This window comes from Onychomys torridus, chromosome 7, assembly GCF_903995425.1.
Source record: "Onychomys torridus chromosome 7, mOncTor1.1, whole genome shotgun sequence".
Taxonomy (NCBI): Eukaryota; Metazoa; Chordata; class Mammalia; order Rodentia; family Cricetidae; genus Onychomys; species Onychomys torridus.
In genome coordinates, this window is record NC_050449.1 from 40,813,331 (window position 1) to 40,837,097 (window position 23,767).

Genomic DNA, 23,767 nt, shown 5'->3' on the forward strand with positions numbered 1-23,767 from the left:
TTGAGTTGCTTGTGTGTGTGTGCATGTGCATGTGCGTGCGTGCGTGCGTGTGTGTGTGTGTGTGTGTGTGTGTGTGTGTGTGTGTGTGTTTCTATCCCTGAGTAGAAATAAAATAAACCAAAGGAGAGAACATAAAATAAAACAGCAGCAGAATATTGGGAAAAAAATTCTGCCTTGACTCATTAACAAAATATAGCTGGCCCAGGAGAGCTGCCCTCTTTTAAGGAGCAGAATCCTGTACCCACACTTTGCAAGCTAAGTCCTTCCTTCCCAGGGCCCTCCTGTCCCACTTTGCTGCAAGATGAAAGACCAGGGTCAAGCTCTTGAGGGGACACAGGCATCCAGCCTCCCTCTGAAAAGAGGCACAGTCTAGAGGAAAAGGGAGAAGCAGGGATACTTGCCCCTACACTTCTCTGCCCATGCCTGCCCCATGGGGGTCCCTAGCCCACCTGGGTTCCTTATCTCTAGGTTCCCAAGCAATCATCCTCCTTCGTGGCTTCCTGAGGAGAAACACAATAGCTTTATTGAACGGACTATATATTTCACCAAGGCTAACCCCAGGAGTAGGCAATTACCTGGAAGGAGGCTCCCTCTGGACTGCCTGTCAGCCCTCCTCCATCACAAGGGGGTCTTTTATAATTGCTGAGTTTCTGGGCCATTGGTTTGGGGCTCTGAATGTACCCCTGTCTACTTCATCTCTCTGTCCCGCACTCCACTCCCAACCCCCAGCATTAAGGGATAGCAGCTGTCCTGAGAAGAAACACTTGAGCTGGGAAGGAGAATATTCCATGGCTGCTTCTTTGTTTCCTCCAAGTTTTGGCCTCTGCCCAAAATTGAGTTAAGGGAAGAATGGAGAAGAATAAATAACAGTATCTTGCAGGCTTTTTTAGAGTTACTGCATCCCAGGAAGGGTGGAGGGAGAGGGAAGAAGGGGAGAGGGGAGGAGGGAGGGACCTTTTCTCATTTAGGGGAAATGCTACATTTTCTAATAACAAGTCACTAGAAAACAGTTGACCCTTAAAACTTCAGACTTCAATCAAAGTCAATCTCAGAAAAGAGCCGGTGGCATGTGAAGACTAGGCAATTTAAAAGGAAACAAGCAAACAAACAATTGGTCTGTAATTAATTGAGATATTAATACTGGAAAAAGTAAAAAGGAGATAGGCTATACCCAGGTTGAATTCAGAGTCCTGAGCCAGGATCTTTTCTCAGGGGATAAAAGGTTCATGACCCTGAACCAGCACAGATCAGAACAGTGTAGAAAGTACCTCTTCCCCCTCAACCTCCCACTCCAAGTAACCAGGCCACCTGGCTCACTCCCACCCATCTCTCCTCTCCACAAGGGCAGGTCAACAGTGTGTGTGTGTGTGTGGGGGGGGGTACACCTGGGCAGTCTTGACTGACAGCTCCAATCTCCAGAAGGACTTGCTGGGAGGGAAATAGAGATTTGGACTCCTGTGACAGACCGTTCCTCAGCTCTCAGTTCATTTAAACTCAAACCCAAGTATATGTATTCCCATGTAGGCCTGCTATACTCAAATGTTCCTACCAACTCACTCTGCAACCCTCCACACAGCAGATCAACATGTCAACTCACTCTGCAACCCTCCACACAGCAGATCAACATGTCAACTCACTACACAACCCTACACACAGCAGGTCAACATGCCAACTCACTATACAACCCTACACACAACATGCCAACTCACTCTGCAACCCTCCACACAGCAGATCAACATGCCAACTCACTATACAACCCTACACACAGCAAATCAACATGCCAACTCATTATACAACTCTACACACAACATGCCAACAACCCTACACACAGCAAATCAACATGCCAACTTACTATGCAACCCTACACACAGCAGATCAACATGCCAACTCACTATGTAACCCTCCACACAGCAGATCAACATGCCAACTCACTACACAACCCTACACACAGCAGATCAACATGCCAACTCACTATACAACCTTACACACAGCAGATCAACATGCCAACTCATTATACAACTCTACACACAACATGCCAACTCACTACACAACCCTACACACAGCAGATCAACGTGTACAATTTAGGCACCAGCAATGAAGACTTCTGTAACAGGAGTGAGTGGAGCACAGGACCTGGCTTCTGCTCATTACCCACCTTCCCAGCCCCTCTCCTCTCTCCTAAAGCTCCTCCTTTTCTCCCACTAGTTCCAAAACATGGACCACTGAGCCTAGTCAAGGAAAAGGGTCTTTTAGCTGTGGGCACAGAAAGCTGGCCCTCCCAAGTTAATCCTGGTGAACAGAGTGACTGTTAGCTAGTTTCTCATGGACCTCACGTTCAGAAAGTAGCTATGACCATATGCTCACAGAAAACACCATCTGAATCCTGCCCTGAAGGGCACACCTACAGCACCAGTGTCCTGCATCCCTCTTTTTACCCCAAGGAGCTAACAGTTCCTCAGCAGACACACTGAAACTTGGGGAGAAGTGACCGGATGTTGAACAAATACAAATGCTATTTACCTTCTAGCCACTTTCCTGACTATTCTTGGAGGACTAACAGAAAGTTGATCTCAGTTCTGATGTGAAAAGAGACTGCAGAACCCTCTCTCTTGCAGCTCTTGCAGCCTTTGGGAGCTTTCCCACCTCCCCCCATCCCCACCCCCCCACACACACACACTTCCACCTCCTCCTGTCAAGGACAAAATGGACTCAACTTTGTTAAAATCACTAACCTAGAATTAATTTGCATAAGGTCCCCAGTAAACTCCCTCAATTCCAGAGCAAGGCACTATGACTCCCTTCACACACACCCGGGGGCTGAACATTGCCCTTTTTCTCATCAAAGTTGCCCTTGATGTTGTTTTCGCTTGATTCTCCTAGAAGGGTGACACCCAGTAGGGGAGCATGGCAAATTCTGCTCTGTTCTCCAGCTCCCTGCTCAGGAGGGCCCCTGTGGCTAGCCGGTTTCAAATGGAGAAAAGGCACACTGCATTGGCTGAGTACGAGGCTCTAGGTCACACGAGTTATGCACACTATGGGTCCCTCTACCTTGTCACCCTCGCTGCTCCCACTCAAATCCCCTGAATTATAGGTAAGTTGGAAGAAGAGGGAGTCACAGGAGATCAGAGGGCGTGAATGGCAATGGAACAAGGGACTCAAAGCAAGGTCCCCAAACTCCAAAGCTAGAGCTCTTGCCTCAAAAGCAACAAAATGTGGAGAGAAGATGAGAGCTGGGTCCCTCCGAATCCCATGTCAGCACACGCAGCTTCTTCAGCTATAGTGGAGCATCTAGGACGTGTGTGGTAAGGTGCTTGGGAGGATGGCAGATATCTAGCAAAGTGACAGAGTTTCAGTAAGAGTAAATAGACATGACCTCTGTTTCTCCTCACTTTTCTGTGTGTGTGTGTGTGTGTGTGTGTGTGTGTGTGTGTGTGTGTGTGTGTGTTTGCAGGTGTATCCTCCTGCATGCTCACATGTGAAGGCCAGAAGAATATCTCCAGTGTGCTGGTCCATCACTCTCCACCTTTTTCCTTTGATGCAGGGTCTCTCACTGAGCCTGAAGATGGGCTGGTGGCCAGCAAGGCCCAAGGATCCTGCTCCACACCCCACAGCTCTGGGATTATAGACATATGTGTTCTGGACATGCCTATTTCATACCTGGATGCTGAAGATTTTAACTCAGGTCCTCATGTTTGCACAGGAAGTGCTCCTACCCACTGAGCCATTTCTGTAGCCTCTCTGCTTATTTTCTATGTTTTGCAAGAAGGGGAAAAATAATCAAGGTAGATGTGAAGAAAATTGGACAGAAATGTACCACTCAGCAAATGTCACCACCCATGCTCATCCATGGGCCCAGAAACACAATACTCAACCAAGCCCTCCAGTGGTCACCTCCTGCTCCTCTCCTGCCTTGATTGATGTTCCTCCATGGGTAACCTCTGTCCTCACTGTAGATTGGCAGTGCCTGCTTCTGACTCTTCTGGAAATGAGACATGCAGTATGCTCCCATTTGTGGCTGTGTTCTTTGTTCAGCTTTATGCTGGGGAGACTCAGTTATGTAGCTGATCCCCTTGGTGACTGATCCCAACTTACTTATCCACGCTGTTATTCATGAGCATGGGTGTTGGGGGTGGGGTTTCCAGTATTTACTCCATACTAAAATATTGCTCTGAACATTGTTTGTGTGTGTGTGTGTGTGTGTCTGTCTGTCTGTCTGTCTGTCTGTGTGTCTGTGTGTTGGTCTGTCTGTCTGTGTATGTGTGTGTTAATAAGTATGTGTGTACTTTTTCTCTGTGGATCATAAAAATATATAAGATCTATGTGCAAATGCTGTCAAATCATTTTTCCAAGTGCCTGTTCCAATTTACATTTCTACCTTGTACTTGAGAATTCTGGTTTTCCTGTTCTCAGTATTTGCTGTTGTCTTTTTCTCTGTAGTCATTTTGAGGAAAATGTAATATCTCACTGGAGTTTAATGCACAAACCTATGATGACCAAGAAGTTTGAGCATTTTTTTGGTTACATGGAAATCATCCATTAAGAAGGGCCAGTTCAAGTCTTTTGGCACATTTTTCTACCAAGTTATCTCACCTTTCCTTATTGATTTATAAGATTCTTTACATGTTCTGGGTGTGAACCTTTTGATAGAAGTTTTGCAGGTAGATTTATCTAATGTTTTGCTCTTTTAGGCTTTTTAATAATTTAAGTTCTTAATTTTAATGCAATGAACTTAATTCTCTTTTCCATTGTGGTCTTTTGGAGCCTGTAGAAGAAACCTTTATCTATGTTCAATCGTGAAAATGTCCTATTGGCCAGGTGTAGTGGCGTACACCTTTAATCCAGCACTCGGGAGGCAGAGGCAGGCGGATCTCTGTGAGTTCAAGGCCATCCTGGTCTACAGAGTGAGTTCCAGGACAGCCAGCATTACACAGAAAAGCCCTGTCTTGAAAAACAAAACGAAAACAGCAACAGCAACAAAATCTTACTGCTTTTTCCAAATGATTTTTATTACATTTCATCTCTTATTTAGGACTACAATTTATTTTGGTGTGAGGTAGGGATAAAACTCCTTTGCCTCCACCGGGACAATTGATGTCCTATTAGCCACTCATGGTATCTCAAGTCTGTGATCCCAGCACTTGGGAAGCCAAGGCAAAAGGATTGCCACAAGTATGCATGCCCCTCTGCTGGGACTATGTAGTGAATTCCAGGTCAATGTGGGCTACAGAGCAAGATCTTGTCTCAAAAATAAATCAATAGAATAACTTCCTGTTGGACTAGCATCAATTATGGAGAACTTCATCCGCCCCCAGTGTTTAGAGTTACCTTTTCCATAGATGAGATGAGCAGATATGTTTCTAAACTGGACTCTGTTCACTTGATTTAGTTGTGTCTTACCTCTTCATGACGGTCTGTCTTTTTGTAGTTTTTCTAAGTCTTGAGGGTTTTTAAACATATTATCAGTATCTTCCAAGTCCAGAAAGTGAGGAAATATATAAAAGTCCCTTTTATATTAGTCAGCATTTTTGTTTGGCCAACGATATCTGATTAAAAAAAAAAAAAAACTATCTAAGAGGAAGTTTATTGAGCTGATGGATGTGTAAGTCCAAAGTCCAAACACTATTATGGTTTGAGTGTGAAACCAACCCCACAGGCTTATGTAATTGAACACTGTCTCCAGATGGTGGTGCTGTTAGGGGAAGTTGTGGGACCTTTAAGAGGTGGAGGTTAGCTGGAGGAAGTAGATGTCTGAGGGGCAGGCCTTGACGTTATAGCCAACTCCTACTTCCTCTCCTGTCTCTGCTTTCTCTTAGAGGTGATATGTTTAGTCACAGTGATGAGAAAAGGTGACTAATATACAGGAGTTCTGTGGCAAGGGTTGACATTGTCTCTGATACCTCATGGTGGATAGCAATGGCGGTAGTGTTTCACAAGCAATCAAACCTCAAGTGGAAAACAGAACTGGATAGGGTTGGGCCTGCTCATTTTACAACAGCTCCCTCCTGGGAAGGCAAGGGATTGAATGGGAACACAGAACGGACAAGAACACAGAAACATACCCCAAAAGGCCTAGAGACTTCCCTCTATACCCCACCTCATAGCTGCATCTTCATCTCCCAAGATCACAGCTTTGTTGATTAAACTTTTAACCACATATACCTATATGGTGGCATAACTAAACCCAACCCAAACCTTAGCGCCTTCCTTGCTCCAGCATAACCAAATCATCTGGCCAACTATTGGTAAGAAGAAGTGGCAAGAGGGGAGAACCAGGGTGTGAAGAGGTCCATCTTTAGATCAAGTGAGATTGCAAGCTGCTATGCATCACTCACAACAGGAAGAGACCTAAGATAGACATGTGAGTGCCTGAAGCAGAGGGAGGGCTTGGGCCTAGAGTCAGAACTCTTGAAGTTCAAGCTCAGCCATGCACTAGTTGTGTGTGGTAGCCGGGTGACTCCAACAGCCTAATTCCTCTTTCTATACCTCTTCTTGTATAAAGAGAAGAGCTAGAACTACATGCCTGTCATGGTCCCTTCTGTCTCGGAGAACCTGTCATTGTGACTTTCAGCCAGAAAAAGAGCAGTAGTTTAGGGAATGGCCCTCTGTTAGCATAGAGGCATTTTACACTACTGGCATGTCTTAGCTACTTTTCTGTTACTGTGATAAAACATTATGACTAAAGCAACTTATGAAAGAAGGCCTTTAATTTGAGGTTCAGGGTTCCAGAGGGTTAGCAATCATGACCGTCATGATGAGGGGCATGGCTGCTGGCAAGCGGGCATAGAGCTGTAGCTGTAGCTGTAGCTGAATCTTGGTACACAAGCAAGGAGGCAGAGGGAGCTAACTGGAAATGACATCGCTTCTTTATCTCAAAGCCTAACGCCAGCTACTCTCCTCCTCTAAGGAGACCTCACCTCCTAATCTTTCTTGAACAGTTCACCAACAGGGAACCAAGCATTCAAATCTGGGGGACTAGGGGGGCCATTTTCATCCAAACCACCACACAACAATAGGAGCCATTATTATTTGCCCCAGCATAGGAAGGAATGCATTCTGCTGAATTGGACGTCCCCTTCCTGATCAGAATGGAATTGTTAATGCCTGCCTCTGAGCTGGGGATTAGCCTTGAGTAGTTCGGGTGCCAGATAAGCAAGGGTTCAAATCCCATTTCTCTCGCTCTGATGCTGACGCTCTTTGTAGCTTTGAGAAGGTTGTTTCACCCCTCTCAGCTTTGGTCGCCTCACATACAAAGTGAATCTAGGAACATTGCAGCCTACAATTTTCTAGGACAACTTACTGCCTGCAAACTACATGGTGTTGTTTCAATACTGGTGTCCCCTTGCTGTTCACCGACTCAGACTACCGTTTGTTTGTTCAGTTTTGTTTTGTTTTTTTCCCATGCTCACCTGCTATGAGCCAGTGTCTTAGTTACAGTGACTATTGCTGTGATGAAACACCATGACAAAAGCAACTTGGGGAGGAAATGGTCTGATTCAGCTTACACTTTCACATCACAGTTCATCAAAAAAGAACACAGGAAACTCAAGTAGGGCAGGATCCAGAAGGAAGGAGCTGATGCAGAGGCCATGAAGGAGTGCTGCTCACTAGCTTGCTCCTCGCGGCTTGCTCAGTCTGCTTTCTTATTGAACCCAGGACCATTAGCCCTGAGATGGTACCACTCACAATGGCCTTTGCCCCCCACATCAATCACTAATTAAAAAAATACCCTGCAGTATTGCCTACAGCCAGATCTTATTGAGACTTTCTTTTGTCAACTGAGGCTCCCTCCTCTCTGATGAATCACTTGTGTCAAGTTGACATGAAATGAGCTAGCAACAGCCAGCCAATAAAGTCATCAGCAAATTAATAATTCACCCAGAATTGACCTTAAGTAACACAGAGCTACTGTGAAATGCCTTGGGTTTATTTTGGGTAAGAGTTGCGAGAGTCTTTGATCCTGGGGACTGTGTTTATGAGTAAGAGTGGGGCCAGAAGAGGGGTGCACAGAGCAGGAGAAAGGGCTGAGGCCTAGAGTCAGAGTTCCCAAAGCCAGGATCAGCCATGCACTAGCTACATGTGAGAGCTAAGTGACCTGGAACAGCCCAATGCATCTTTCTAGACTTCTTCCCGTGTGAAAGGAGAGGTTTGAACTACATGTCCTTCAAGGTCCCCTCTTTCTCTGAGAGTCTATACTTGTGACTCTCAGCCAAGGTAAAGGGCAACTGCATTGCTACACAGAGGCTTGCTGGGGCATTGAATGTGATCCATGCTTTCTTAATCAATGAACACAGACATGAATATTACACCTTCTGCTCTGAAAAAAATGGCAACTCATCTTTTCCATGGTTAGATAACCATAAGATACCAGCCCGACACCAACTTTGTGCATTCATGGATGTGTAAATGTGTACTTGTGCATGAAAAGGGGGGACCACATGTGTGTGTGAGTGCCATGTACACATGTTCAAGTGCGCACAGAGGCCAGAGGTCAAGCTTGGGTGTTGTTCCTCAAGAGGTTACCCACCTTGTTTTGTGAAAAAAAGATCTCTCACTTTCACCTAGGACTTGCCAATTAGGCTAGGCTGGCTGGCTAACAGACCTCAAGGTGTTTCTCCCCACTGCTGGGATGACAAGAATGAGCCAGCATGCCTGCCTGGCTCTTTTTACATGGGTTCTGGGGATTGAACTCGAGTCCTTGTACAGCAAGCATTTTACTAACTGAGCCAATTCCCCACTCCAACTGAGTGGTCTTTGATGTAAACAAAACCACTTCGGGTTAATCTTTGGGTGGGAGGTGAAGAAAAATAATGGTGACAGGCACCTTCTCATTTGTTCAGTGATTCTAGGGGGTCCTCCCCTCCCCTGGAACAAACAGGGCTCTCCACACCTATGCTGCTAAAAGCTCCTGTGGGGACAGAGCAAGTCTCTGGCCACAAGCCCCTTAGCCTCCATGGAGTCAAAGAATGGACTGCTTGTTCTCTCTTGCTTAATCACCGTGTCCTACAGAGGTGACAGCCTGCCACTCCATGATGTCTGTGTACTGAAACTGTTCCCCAAACCCAGGCCAGCTGCAGCCCTCTCTGATGTCCCCCTCCTGTGTGGCTGGAGGGGAGCAAGCCGGGTCCTCAGTGGGAAGTAACAGCAGATCTGTGCCTGGCATGTGGTTCCTAGCACATTTGTTTGATCCGTGTCCAGATCTCTTAGCCATTTGCTTCTAAGCCGAGACTGGAACATACACGTAGTCCTAAGCGGCCGTTTTCAGGTCTTCAACAGACCTGGTTAGCCACAGTTGGGAAATCTTCCCATGCCCCTCTGTGAATGATCACGTTAGTGAGTGGAGCTTTGGGGTGGTCAAGCCCTAGCTGCTCCTCCTCTGAGAAACCATCTCTCCTGGGGTGGGTTATTAAGGTATTTTTTTTGCCTGGGAGTGTACAGCCATCTCCAGTTTGGTGTCTTCCCAAAGGGACATGGGGGAAAAGGCTTCTGGAGCTATAGACTAGGAACCACTTCTTCCCTCTACCAAGGAATCCTGGGTCCCATCACCAGCCCACCTCCTCTTACCACTTACCCCCTCCCTGTGGCTGCCCTCACATCTATCCAGGCCATGCTAGGGAATAGTTTTATTTCTAACTGAACATACGAAGCTTCTGTTCAGGGACAAACCATCATCTTGCCCCCTACAACCAATTCCTCCTGCTGCCCTCAGCCTCTGGGCTGAGGGGAGGATTAGATTGCACATGAATAAGCAATATTCACTTGGCTCTCAAAGCCTGGAGTAAATCCCTGAGCTGTGGGACACAGCAGTAAGGTATTTCCCATCTCTTTCTCTCCATCACCTCCCTCCCTGGCCTCAGCTCCTACTTCAAGCAAGGACCTTTCTCTGGGACATACTTGCCAGGGGTTGCCTATATTAGAATACTACCTCCAAAGCATGGAACTCGGAGTGGAAAAGCAGATCTCCAAAAGCAATGACTCAAATGGACAATGAAGAGAGACGTGTGAAGAGGGTGTCCCCACACACACACACATCCCTGCCTCCTGCTGCTCCATCTGTGGGTTGGGGGAGAGGAGAGGGAATCAGTCTCTTTGTCTCCCACAAGCTCTTCAGTTCCATTGATCCACTGATCCCACCAAGTCACCATTCCCTCCTGCAGAAAGAAAGCCTCTTAGAGCACCGGTTCTCAACCTTCCTGATGCTGCTGCAACCCTTGAATACAGTTCCTCAGGCTGTGGGGACCCCCAACCTTAAGATCATCTTCCTTGCTACTTCATAACCATAATTTTGCTACTGTTGTGAATCGTATTGTAAATATCCGTGTTTTCCAATGGTCTTGGTGCCCCCTGAAAAAGGTTGTTCCAACCCCAAGAAATCATGACCTACAGGTTGAAAACCATAGCTTTAGACTGTCTTGAGAACTGTCCACTCTGGGAAGAGCCTGCGCTTCAAGGAGGTCTGGTACTCTCATGAAAGGGAAGGTCAGGGCTATGCTTTACCCAGCCAGGTTCAGTGTGCCTGAGCAAATCAAACCCTACTCTTCCATTTGTGTAAGTGACAAGTTGCTCTATTGCTCTGAGCCTCACTTTCCTTACTATGAGATGGAAGGCTCTAGTGTTCTAAACCATGCTGCCAACAGATGTAAACTATATTTACCCTTGTTCCCTCTGGATGCCTGGACTCCCTCAGTCAAGCCAAATTCCTACAGGATTTCCAGATACAGCAAGAAGATACGTGTCTTTGATGAAGAAGGTGACTGCTCCTTGGTGCTTCCCTGGGCCTGGAAAACACCCATTAACCTATAGGTCTCCAGTGTATGGCAGGTACTCCATTCATATAATTTTCCTCAAGAGGGGTAGGAAAGGGGGATGTGGAGAAGGAGGAGGAGGAAGAGCAGTAGTTAGAAATCAGGGGGGGTGGGGGGGGCAGCAGAAGGCCAAGGGAGAGCTCACCATGAACCCAGTCCCTGAAAAATGACCCTCTTTCATGTGCCCCCCTCTCCAGCACCTTCATGCTTCTTCCCACCTGGGCATTAGTGTTTTCTGTTGTTCCAGGTTCCTTAAACCTAGCATCATGCTCAACCATCTCCTCTAGCTTGTTCCCTTCCGCACGTCCTCTGCCGACTCACGGACATCCTCATTATGCCCTGCAGTTAGGTCCTTTCCTTCACTCTCAGTCCTCACTGTAATTCAGAGGTTTGTCTGCTCTTGCCCATGAGTGAGGTCCTCCTGCCTCAGGTCCTTTCCCTGCCACCCATTCTGTCTGATAATGCAGGCGGCACTCCTTAGAGGCCACCCTCCCTGTGTGAGTCACCATTCCATGGCCCCCTCCACTCGGCCGTCTCCACATCTTCTCTACACAGACCCTCCTTTCTAGCCTAGCCTATCCCATCTCTTCACCAGATTCGTAAAACCAATTCCTACCATGCCATGAAGACTCTCACTTCAGGATAGTGCAGCTGTCAATCAAAGGCAGATACTGAGCATATCAAGTGTGGACAAAGCCACCGAGGATCCAAATTTAGTTTTATTTTATTCAAAATTGAAAATAAAGCAGTATGTGTGACATCTTTTTGCATTAGACACTTCATTGCTTAGCTAGTTAGTGCTGCACTTTACGGGAGCATGTAAGATATTACTGTTGTGTTCTAATACGTGTGTCAGGAGGAAGTGTCATTTCTAATATTAAAAACAGATCAAAAGTCACTGACCATGTTGGTGTCAGTGGATTGACTTGGAGTAATTTTGTTCTAAGCACCAATGTACTAGTGTGATGTCATTCTTTAAATATTTTATGAGGATAGTCTTGCTACAATACCTGTTTCCTTTTATTTTTAATGTGTCTACTAGAATATGTACAATATAAATGTAGAATGCATACATTTCCATGGGCTCAGGCTGTATCAACTCTGGGTGATGACAGATTGGGGCTCATTAACACGGGGGGCTTCCTACTAGATGGTCAGGGCCACCTCCAAGACTGAGCTGGGGAGTTAGCTCAGTCAGTAAAGAGCTTGCTGAGGAAGCATGAGCGCCTGACTTCAGCCCCCAGCACTCAACATGAAGAACCAGGCACATGCTTGTAACCCAGCACTGGGGGATAGAGACAGTCAGGTCCCTGGAGTCTGCATCCAGCCAATCTAGGAACTCAGATTGTTCAGCCCTGAGTTCCAGTGAGAGACGTTGAGTCAAAAGCAAGGTGAGGGGCTCCTGAGGAACGACACCTGGGGTTGATCTCTGAGCTACACACACACAAACACACACACACACACACACACACACACACACACCCCAAAGCAAACAAACAAAACCTATGCACATACATGAACATGCACAAATATGCACATACACAAATACTCTCATACACACACACACAGAAACTGAACCGATCTGAAGTGGCATCCAGTAGCATGTGGCTCCCGGCTCCTGTGGACCCCAACACAGCACAGAAGGTCCTAGATCGTGGGCATAAAAAACTGGGCTTAGTGTTCAATCCAAAACTGAGTTGGCATCTCAGCTCTGTCAACTTGACAGGTGACCTGGGCCTTAGTTTTTCCATCCATTAAACCGGAATAAAAACAGACTCAGAGGGTGTTTGGGAGGGTTTTGCAGATAATACTCTTCAAATGGTGCTTGCTGATAATGAGCCCTCAATAATTGTTAGCTATTAATCAATTGGATTTAATGGAATCGAGGCAAGAGGTATACAAAATTACCTCTGGAGGCCCATTGATTCTGCTTTTCTCTCCTTCCCAGCCACATGATGGCTGCAGAAGATGACCTTCTGACTTGGAGAGATGAGGTTCATTGTAGCAATAAAATTAGCTCATAGGGAAGTATTTTTGCCCATAGACTCAGCATGAAATGCTTCTCAAATGTCCGTCAACTAACCACAATGACCTGCCCTTGTATGTTTTCCGTGATCAGCCCTGACTTCCTTCAGCCTCCCTGGGCTGGTGTGTGGGGGTTGAATCTGTTTCTAGATAGTTACTAGATGCTGGACTGAATTTGTATATTTTACTCAAAATTTGTCAGTTGAAACTCTTAACCCCTAGGGCAATATATTCAGAGGTGGGGTCTCTGGGAGATGATTAGGTCATGAGATCAAAGCCCTCACAAATGGTATTCGTGTCTTTATAAAGGAAGCCCCAGGGCTCTCCCTCACCCTTCCCTCCATGTGAAGACACAATGAGAAGAGAGCTGTTCATGAACCGAGAACCCATCCTCTCCAATCACTGAATTAGACTTCAACTTCTCAGCCCGCAGAACTATAAAAAATACATTTCTGACATTTGAAAGTCACTCTGTCTGTGGAGATGCTGAATTTACCATTTTTCATCACCACCACCACCACCACCACCATCATCATCATCATCAAGATACCTACCTCTCCTCCCCAGACACTCAGGGTCAACTGAACCCCCAGACTTGATGACATCAGTATAGGTGACTCTCCAGGAGGAATCCAAACAACTCTGCCCCCCCATTATTCCCTCATTGCTCCCTGGAAAACTGAGAGTGTTTGGCTCCTAGGCACTACCTAGCCAGATAGTCTGTTGACCTGGACACCCCTGCTGAGGGCCCAACAGGCTGAAGAGGAGAAAGCAGTTTTACAGTTGGACTCTGAAGCTCACGTCCTCTCCCAGCACTTCCAGAGCAAAGGACAGAAAAGACAGTGATTTCAGACAGTACTGCATGAAGCAAGGAGGTGGACTAAGCCCCAGCACTTTGAGGTGCTCCAGACCCAGGGACAGAGACAGAGAGCCTTTGGGCTAGGAGCTAAAGAAGCAGCAGTTAATAGAGATCAAAAGGCAAGATGGCAACACGCTATGAAGTTCTGCAAGTGAACTTATATAGAAGGTCATGCCCTGTGTAAAGTCTCCAGTTAGCCCACAGATCTTATAAGGCACCTCTTTATCTGGTCCTAATGAGTGAGCTGAGGATGCTGGAAAAGATGGCCGAAAGCCAAGATTTCCCAAGCCCGGGATGATAGAAATCTCTCAAAGGGTCCAAGGAAGAGCAGGACAACTGTTGGTTGTAAGTAACTTGTTCTTTTTTCTTTTGTTCCTTTTTTTTTCCAAACAGAATTGCTATTATTTCCTACAGTCAAACAAGAAATGCAAGGGTTCCATAAGATACCAGCACCTTCCCTGTAAATGACTTAGGACACACCCTAGTCAATGTGTTACTAGTCAATATATCTTGTATTTGTTCTTTTATCCTAAAGACAGTATCAATGTGTTCAGTATAATGGTTCTCAACTCAGACTACATTCCCCAGCTTTCCTTGCAGTGAGGCATAGTCACCTGACCAAGCTCTGGCCAATGTGATATAAACAGACTTAGCTAAAACAGAATGAACCTGTCCCTTTCCTTCCTTTTGTCCTTCTAGCTGACTAGTTTGCAAAAACAAACAAACAAACAAACAAACAAAAAACTGAAGGTGAAACTGTGCACTGTGGATGGAGAAGGAACGATAACAATTTAGGAGCCTGACCCCATGGACTGCTGCCCAGTCCCACAGAGCAACCTCTATCCCTCTATTGCATACATACATATTCTATTTTCTGTTCTGCTATTCATAAGGTACACTTTTCTGTTTAAGTGTTTAGGAACTGATTCAGGGACAAAGACAGGAGAGTCAAATGCAGCAAAATCTGGGAACTTCTCAAGATCTTACTCTAGGCATGTAAGTCCAACTTGAGGTGGTTGCCCACATCCTGGAATAGCAATGGATGATGAGGGTGATAATGTCATCACAATATCAAAAAGTTTGACAGCCCTGTTCCATAGCATCCTTAACCATAGAGAAATTCATGTGAGTATCTTAGTTCTGGCTTTTTAAATTCTGGAGGAATTCTTAGATATATACAGCTTGCATGGAATACAAACTAAAGGGTCTGTGATTCAGGAGTGTGTGATGGGAAAACCCAGGAGCAAAGGGGGAGACAAGATGGTTCTCACACTGTGAGACACTCGGAGAATCGACGCCAAGAAGGTAAGTTAGCCAAAGTCTCTCTCTGAAGGACCATAGCTGAACTCAAGACGAGATGCAGATTCTGCACACCAGCCAGCATTCAGATGAGGATGCTGATGAGATGGCCTTCACATATACTTCCATGGCTCCCATCTCTACCCTGCAAAATAGACCCAGCTCTGTATTTAGGAAACTAAGAATACATGGGGAGAGAGACAAAACCCACAGCAGAACAATGTACAATTACAAAGCATGGAAGGCAGTATACATTTAATGACCCTCTGGAAGGGATGGATGCTCTGAAGTCAGGACTGGTCAGAGGGGATGCAGACATTCAGGGAAATCTTCCATGATGCTGGCCTTGGCCCAGAAAAATCTCTGTTCCTGGCAGTGGAGTCATGAGAACAACAGTATCTTTACTAGAACCTTTGAAAGGCAGAGCTTTTGATTAGCCTAAAACATTAGTGTGACATATCTTCTCATCTCTGGTAAATATTTAATTATAAAAAAAAAATAATGGTGTCCTTTTTTTTTTTTTTTTTACCTTTGTGAATCTAAATCACAGCAAGAATTTATTAAAGCTCTCTTGGCAGTGAATGGCATCCTAGTGTGGCATCTTTTAACTGACATCCTATAATTAGAAGGAATTGTATTTTTATACTACAAATCTGAACTGGCTAATTGCTCAATGAATATTTAGCTTTTTGCATAGGCAAATAGTATGTGAAGAGAGGAATTTCATTGAGAAAGTATTCAACCCAGAGAACTTTCTAGGCACCAGTTGTGGCCTGTCTCTTTAAAGTCTTCTCTAGCATCCCTTGCCCCAACTGCCATCCCCATCCACCACACACACACCACATTATGACCCTTCTAGGAAATGCAGAAGGAATCCTTAATTGTCATTTGGTGTTTTATAATTTTATTTCTTATCAAGTATTTCAATCATTCAAAAAATTTAAGGAATATGGCAAAAAATCCCTGCATCTACCACATAACATGAGAAATAAACCCTGATGTATAAAGTCTGATGCCCAGGATTACACAACCTCCCCCTCCCAGCCCCACCTCTGGCCTACTCTTCTCGTCTCTCTGAATTTGACCATCTTAGAATTTGGTGTTTATATTCCTGTGTATTAGCCATAAATACTCTGTGGTGTGTTTTTTCATGGAGCATGGTTTTTCAGAAATTCTCTGAAACACTCGAAATTTATATTGTGTGTGCTTGTACATGTGTGTACATACTATGCATGGTGTGTGTGTGTTGAGTTCAGATGACAACTTGCAGGAGTCAGTTCTCTCCTTGTACTGAGTAGGTTTCAAGGACCGCCCTCAAGTCATCAGGCCTGGAGGCAAACACTTTAACCCACTGAGCCATCTTCCCAGCCTAAGTTCAATTTTTATGAGTGCATATATATTCCTCTTCTGCAACTTGCTTTCCAGATCCCTGTTGCACTTGTCAGATTCACACAGGTTGGCATCTATACTCTATAGCTCTACTCCATTTATTTTTATTACTCTCAAGAATTCCATTGAGGGGCTGCAGAGATGTCTCAGAGGTTAAGAGCACTTACTGCTCTTCCAGAGGACACAGGTTCAATTCCCAGCATCCACGTGGGGGTGAGAAACATCTGTAACTCTAGTTCCAGGGCATCTGGCATCCTCTTCTAGCCTTCCTTTCTCTCTAGTAGCATCAGGTACATACGGGATGCGTAAACATACATGCAGGCAAAACACTCATACACAGAAAATAAATATTTAAAAAAGAATTCCATTGAATAAAAATGATGTATTTTTCCTATGGGTGGAAATTTAGGTTGTTTATTGTTGCCTTTACTTACCATGCTACTGATTCCATATCATCCTGTGTATCTATAGGAAGGTCTGCTAGACCTGAGTATGTGCCTAAGAGTGGAGTATAATGGTTTCAGGAAATTGTCTCTTTGGTTTTACTAAGTATTGTCAATCATTTGTTAGTTCAGAAAGAAGGGCTAAATCTCCACAAAAGGAGTTGACCTTTTTACTACATCTGGTGGGTCTGGAGCTTAGCTGAATCCTTTTCTACTTTCTCCCAAGACACCAGTGAATTTCCAGGAGCTTCCTACGTGTTCCCAAAGGATGCTGGGTTCAGGGAGTGCCCAAAGCCCTAAGTCACACCCATGGGGAAGAGACTGAGTTCACTCACTTCTCTGATGGCCTGTCTGCACCAGCTCCCTCTCTCCTGAACTCACAGAGAGTGGCAGTCCTGGCCATTGTCCTCTCCACCATGACTGCTGAGGAGCAGGGACTCAGCTGAGGATTCCCCATATGCCAGGCAGTATTTTTATCAGCCTGACACAAACTAAAGACACCCAGGAGAGGGATCCTCACCTGAGGGATTGCCTCCATCAACTTGCTCTGTGGTAGTTTGTGAGATGCTTTCTTGATTGTTAACTGTAGGAGGGCCTGGCCCACCATGAGTGAGAAATGCTGTCCCTAGGCAGGTGGTTCTGAGTTGTATAAAAATAAATAAAAAGCAAGCTCAGGGAGCCACAGAAGCGCAGTCCTCTGTGCTCTCCACCTTGGCTCCTGCCCTGTCTTCCCTCGATGATGGACTGTAACCCCATGAAATAATCCCTTTTCTTCCCCAGGTTGTTTTTGGTTAGAGTTTTATCACAGTGACAGAATGAACTAGAACGTCACAGGACCACACAGAGAGCACAGTGCCTCAGGAAACTCAAGACATCCTCCAAGTGAAAACAGATCCCTTCGCTGAGCCTAGAGGTGAGCTAATTATTCTGGCTTGAGTCACATAGAAGGATCTCAGTAGGATAACCACACACTGAGGAAGCAGAAATAATGGAAATTATTTAGGGAGTAGATATCGGGCTGGTTCCCTAGGAATCACCTTCTATCAAACACCACTGATTTAAACTCATCGTGGACTCTGCAGTATGGGAAAGGACTCCTATGTAAGGGCAGGAGGGTCAACAGTATTGTGGAAGCAATACCCAGGCAAGGGCCCAGTAATCCCAGCTGGCCAGACCATGCTGGGAAGTGTGGTCCCTCCCCTCTATCATGACCAGGCACCAGACCACCAGATAGCCCAGGCTTCTACCCTCATGTTCTAAGGACGTTGGAGCTTATGATAACCATGCAGCACCCTGGTCCAGGAGGAAAATGCTGACCCCAGAGCCACTATATCTTCAATTTACAACACAGTCCTGAGGTCGCTCTTCCTGTCCACCCACCCTTGTGTCACCACTCACTTCCTAGACACCCGACTGGATGTCATCATATGTCGCTACGTGACCTCTTTCTAGGTAGACCTGATAACTTCATGCAGCTGCCTCTTTATAACCTTGTGTGGCAGATGTGCAGCCCTTGGGAACTGGACTTTCGTTTCCTCCCAGGGCTTTCTTCATCCCCAGAAACAGGACCTGCTCTTTCTGAGGGCTGATGGAGGTTCAGAGAGATGCCTAATTCCCATGCCACATGACCCAGAACAGGGCTCTGCCATCTACAGGGTGAGCAAGGTCTCCCAATGCAAGGAGCCACAGGGACCTCTGCCTGCCCCCCTGATGGTGCAGCCCCACCCCCACTGAGCTCCAGCTACAAAGCTGGCACTGATTTCATTCAATTCTGCTTTAAAATAGAAAACCCAGGAAATAATCACTTCAGTCAGACATTATTTACTTAAAGTAATTCTTTACCCAAACATCTTTAGGCTTTATTTTACTAATACTACATAATTACGTAATTGTGTAATTAGGAAGAAATTAAATGACAAATGTTTGCTGAGAACAAATGGGAAAAAAATAGATCCTTTATTTCCCTGCACGCCTGCCTCCATTCTGTACACTGCACCTTCCCCTCTCTTCTTGATGTCCTCCCTCCTCTCCGCTCCACCTTCCCTCTCACCCCTCACCCTCTCTCCCCTCCACCCCTGTTGGGCATCTCGGGGAACAAAGTACCCAGATAGGTAGCTGCAGTTCTGGACTCCTTCGTCCCAAAGGCCTGTTAAAGTAAACTGGTGTCTCCCCTCATAGCCAGGCCTGCCTTCCCTATTGGGCACAGAAGTCAACTCTCCTCAGGCTTGCTCATTCTGTCTCTGAGGTCCATCAAGCACCAACTCACAACAGGCCTATAATATGGACAACAGGTTCCCATAGTGCCTGCCTGAAGAATCTACCCAATGCACAGATATGGCATGCACACCGGGACTGAGCTACCCACGGCCGTGGTGGCAGTGGTGTTATTAGCTCACACATACCATCACCCCTCCTTCCTTTCTCCAACCTCAGAGGCTGTGGAAGCCAGCAGAGCTTCCTGCAGCCAAAAAGAAATCAATCAATCAACCACCCATCCAACACCCATGGAGCATGTCCTTTGTTTGGGTACTAAGAGAACACAAAGCAGGCAGGCCCCTGTTATGCTCATTGTTACATCAGCTGTTTGGAGCTCAGATTGTAGAACTATGCTCTTCACAGTTGAAGCTTTCCTAGGCTAGCTTGACCAGAAATAAATAAATAAATGAAAGCGAAACACACACCCTCACTTCTAAATGTCCCCATTTCCAGTAGTGACAGGTGAGAGTACTAGCAATGGCCCCGAAGTTCTGGAGGCTCGTGTTTCGCCTCCGGAACTTACAAGCTGTAGCACCCACTGCCTTCCACCATCTTCCTCTGCCTCCACTTTCCCAGCTGAATGGGAGGACTCACACCTATGGGATCACTGCGGGAACTGAGTGGGAGGACTCCACACTATTGGTGATCTAGCTGTCGGGAACAATGAGTGGGAGGACTCACACCTATGGGATCGCTGTGGGAACTGAGTGGGAGACTCACACCTATGGGATCGCTGTGGGAACTGAGTGGGAGGACTCACACCTATGGGATCGCTGCGGGAACTGAATGGGAGGACTCACACCTATGGGATCGCTGTGGGAACTGAGTGGGAGGACTCACCACTATGGATCGCTGCGGGAACCTGAATGGGAGGACTCACACCCTATGGGATCGCTGCAGGAACTGATGGGAGGACTCACAACCTATGGGACGCTGGGCAGGACTGAGTGGGAGGACCACACCCTATGGGGATCGCTGTGGGAAAACTGCAGTAGGGAGGACTCACACCTATGGGATCGCTGGCGGGAACTGAGTGGGGAGGACTCACACCTATGGGATCAGCTGTGGGAACTGAGTGGGAGGACTCACACCTATGGGATCGCTGTGGGAACTGAATGGGAGGACTCACACCTATGGGATCGCTGTGGGAACTGAGTGGGAGGACTCACACCTATGGCATCGCTGCGGGAACTAAATGGAGGACTCACACCTATGGGATCGCTGTGGGAACTGAATGGAGGACTCACACCTATGGGATCGCTGTGGGAACTGAGTGGGAGGACTCACACCTATGGGATCACTGTGGGAACTGAATGGAGGACTCACACCTATGGGATCACTGTGGGAACTGAATGGAGGACTCACACCTATGGGATCGCTGCGTGAACTGAATGGAGGACTCACACCTATGGGATCGCTGTGGGAACTGAATGGGAGGACTCACACCTATGGGATCGCTGCGGGAACTGAGTGGGAGGACTCACACCTATGGGATCGCTGTGGGAACTGAGTGGGAGGACTCACACCTATGGGATCGCTGTGGGAACTGAGTGGGAGGACTCACACCTATGGGATCGCTGCGGGAACTGAGTGGGAGGACTCACACCTATGGGATCGCTGTGGGAACTGAATGGCTCAGCGCACTCAGACACTCTGAACAGCACTGAGCAAGCAGTCATCACGACTGTGTTCAACGTGTCACTTCGAACCCCATTTGTGTGGACGAGAGACCTTTCTAGACTCCTCATTTGGGGTCAGTTATAGAAGAAACAGCATTCTGAAAGACTTGGACGTGCTTTCCGAAAATCTCTCTCTCTCTCTCTCTCTCTCTCTCTCTCTCTCTCTCTCTCTCCCCCCACCCCCCACCCCCCACCCCACCCCACCCCCGTCTCAGGAAAGCAAATAAGACTTCCTCTGATGTCTCTTTTTATAATGAAACTGGTGGGTCTTTGGTTATCACCTTACGGTGGACTCATGGGCTAGAGTGGTGGTTCTCAACCTTCCTAACACTGTGACCCTTTAGTACAGTTCTTCATGTAGTGGTGACCTCCAATGATAAAATTAGTTCATTGCTACTTCATAACTACACTCTTGCTACTATTAAGAATTGCAGTGTGAATATCTGATATGCAGGATACCTGATAAGTGACCCCTGTGAAAGGGTCGTGACACCCAAGGGGTCACACCTCGTAGGCTGAGAACCACTGGGCTAGGGGAAGGGCTCAGGGAATGATGAACCTAGGCTGGGCATCCTGAACTTTTAGGGAAGCAAGAGAAAGGAGAGGCTTGGCTGTTTGACTGTCTCAGCTCCCCCCAGTATTTGTAGGAAGGAATGGGCAGAGTCCCGAAACCACTCCCCAGGCAACTTGACATCTAAGTGACCTTGGACAAACGGTACTGTCACTCTGAGCCTCAGTTTCCTCCCTTAAAATCAGGTCTTAAAAAAACTATTAAACTATCCTCCACGAGATGGTTAAATGGTCTATTTACACAAGACTATTGCAAAGTGCTTAACTTGGGGTCCTTCCCGGCTCATGCTAGGAATGCAATAAATTGTAATTCATTATTATATCAGGTGTTAGGCTCAGGAGCTTAGGGAAGGGGTGGGGTTCCCAGCATTTCAGACAGCAAGTGGGGGCAGGGGTGTGGAGGGAGAGATGAAGGAAAATTCTAAGCAGCTGCAGAACTGAGGTAGATCAGAGCCAGTATATGGCCCGTGGCCAATCACCCAGGATTGCTGTCCCCATGCCCTGCACAAACATAATGGTCAATGAGGCTGTGTGTAGCCTAGATTCTCTGTGTAAGACACTTCTTCCAGTTAGGAAGGAAATTCTGAACTCCTTTTCAGCCTCCCCTGCCTAGCTTCTTCTTTCCAGGGCTCCTGTGAGGTCTTTAAGTTATAATCCACAGGAAAAATTTGTTCCTAGTCCTTGAAAGGTAAACGCAGAGAACTGAGGGTTCAAGATTTGCCTGCATTGATGGGAGCTTGTGCGCCCAGCCATGATCTTCCTGGCCTGTCCACTGGGTTCTTGTTACCTGGTAGAGCTTGGTCTGGCTGTCTTTTGTGTAGTGTTAACCAGGGTGCCTGCTCCAACATCTACCCAAAGCTTTCTCTCTGACTTCAGTGGCCCATGCAGTCTCTCCCCAGGCTCTCCCACAGATTCTGTGTTTGCTTAGGTAGGTCCCCTTCAGACTCACCTCTGCGACCCTCAACTTTCTAGGCAGGTACAGGACCAAGCATCAGAGGGTCTAAGACAGCCATAGTGAGAACAACCATGGTCCCTCTCTCTAATTTCCAGCTAGTCTGATGTGATGAGTATTTGCAGTGTCCAGCTTAGGGAGTGGGGCTCAGAACCAAGTATGCAAGTGTGTGCACATGCTTGTGTGTCTTTATGGGGGAGTTCTATGATGAGATTAACTGTAAAGGTTTTCTGTCTGGTTTTGTTTTTGTTGTCTTGTTTCTTTGCTCATTTCATATATTTTCAAAGACAAATGCAGGACTGCCTTGAATGTTCTCCAGACCACATTGTAGGCAATCAATACCAATCGATGAATAACCTGAGTTTGAGTTCTACAGTTTTCTCACACGTTGAATCCCAAGGTCCAGAAGCAACATCAGGCCCTCATCCCCTCCAGTCTCCTGGCTGATCTTTGGCGCTGCCTCCCATGGCTGGTGAGCTGGGTGACCCCTGGCCTGTAGAAACACTGACAATTAGGAAGGGCCCCTCCTCTCCCTCCCCTTAACCAGTGTAGAGACAGCCAGGCCCACGCCTCCACAAGTCTCAGTCTCTGCTGTTTGTTAACCTCACAGATTATTATGAGAGACACTGAGAAGCTAATCACCTCCCTGGTGGACAGCAGCCTTCCCCTGGCTCCTGCTCCTACATCATCTGCACTTGACCTGCTTCCCAAAAGCTCCCAGGCTGCCTACTGGCTGCTCCGGAGAGGAGCAGAGGTGTGCCCACATCGGCAGGATTTGGGGAGTCATCTACCAGGTGCCCCCAAGGGCAAACACTGGAGAGGGAGAGGGAAGGAAGGAGCCTGGGAGAGGGGTGGAAAGAGAAACTTTAAAGAAGCATCCTAAGCTAAGGCTACCGGGAAGCTTATTGGACTCTGGTTAAGCCCTTGTTAGCACACCCAGGAGGAAGGACGCAGGAGAGGAAGGAAGCACAACCACGGCAGTGCTTGGCTCCAAATCGATGACAGGTAATGGAGGAGGGTAATTAGCATCTCTCCTTCCCAGAAGACTACAGAAGAGAAAGCAAACTTCAGTTGCAGCAGAGGGACTACTCAGAGCTCAGAGGAAAGAGTTCCCTTTGCTCCCTTGGAAAATCCCCATGGACATTTTGGCAACTCCTATCTTCCACTGACTTGTTCAAACCCTAAGGCCCCCATTGGGTAGGGGACCCAGGTCCTGTCAGTCAAGGCTTTCCCGCCTAATCCAAGGCATCCCTCTTGGCTTGCTTGATAAGCTAGTTCAAGCAGTGTCAGCTACAGTGCCCCTCCTTGCTCTGACTTGGCATTTACCTGTCCCTCCCCAGACTTTGCCTGTGCAGTGCCGATGTGTTGCATGCCCAAGTTCCCGCCTCCTGGGCATACAGTCTACCATAAAAAACATGCTCAGTAGATAGCCCAAGTAAGTGCTGATGTTCTTGCATTTGTGGGATTATATCAAAATCATGGATTAATGAGGA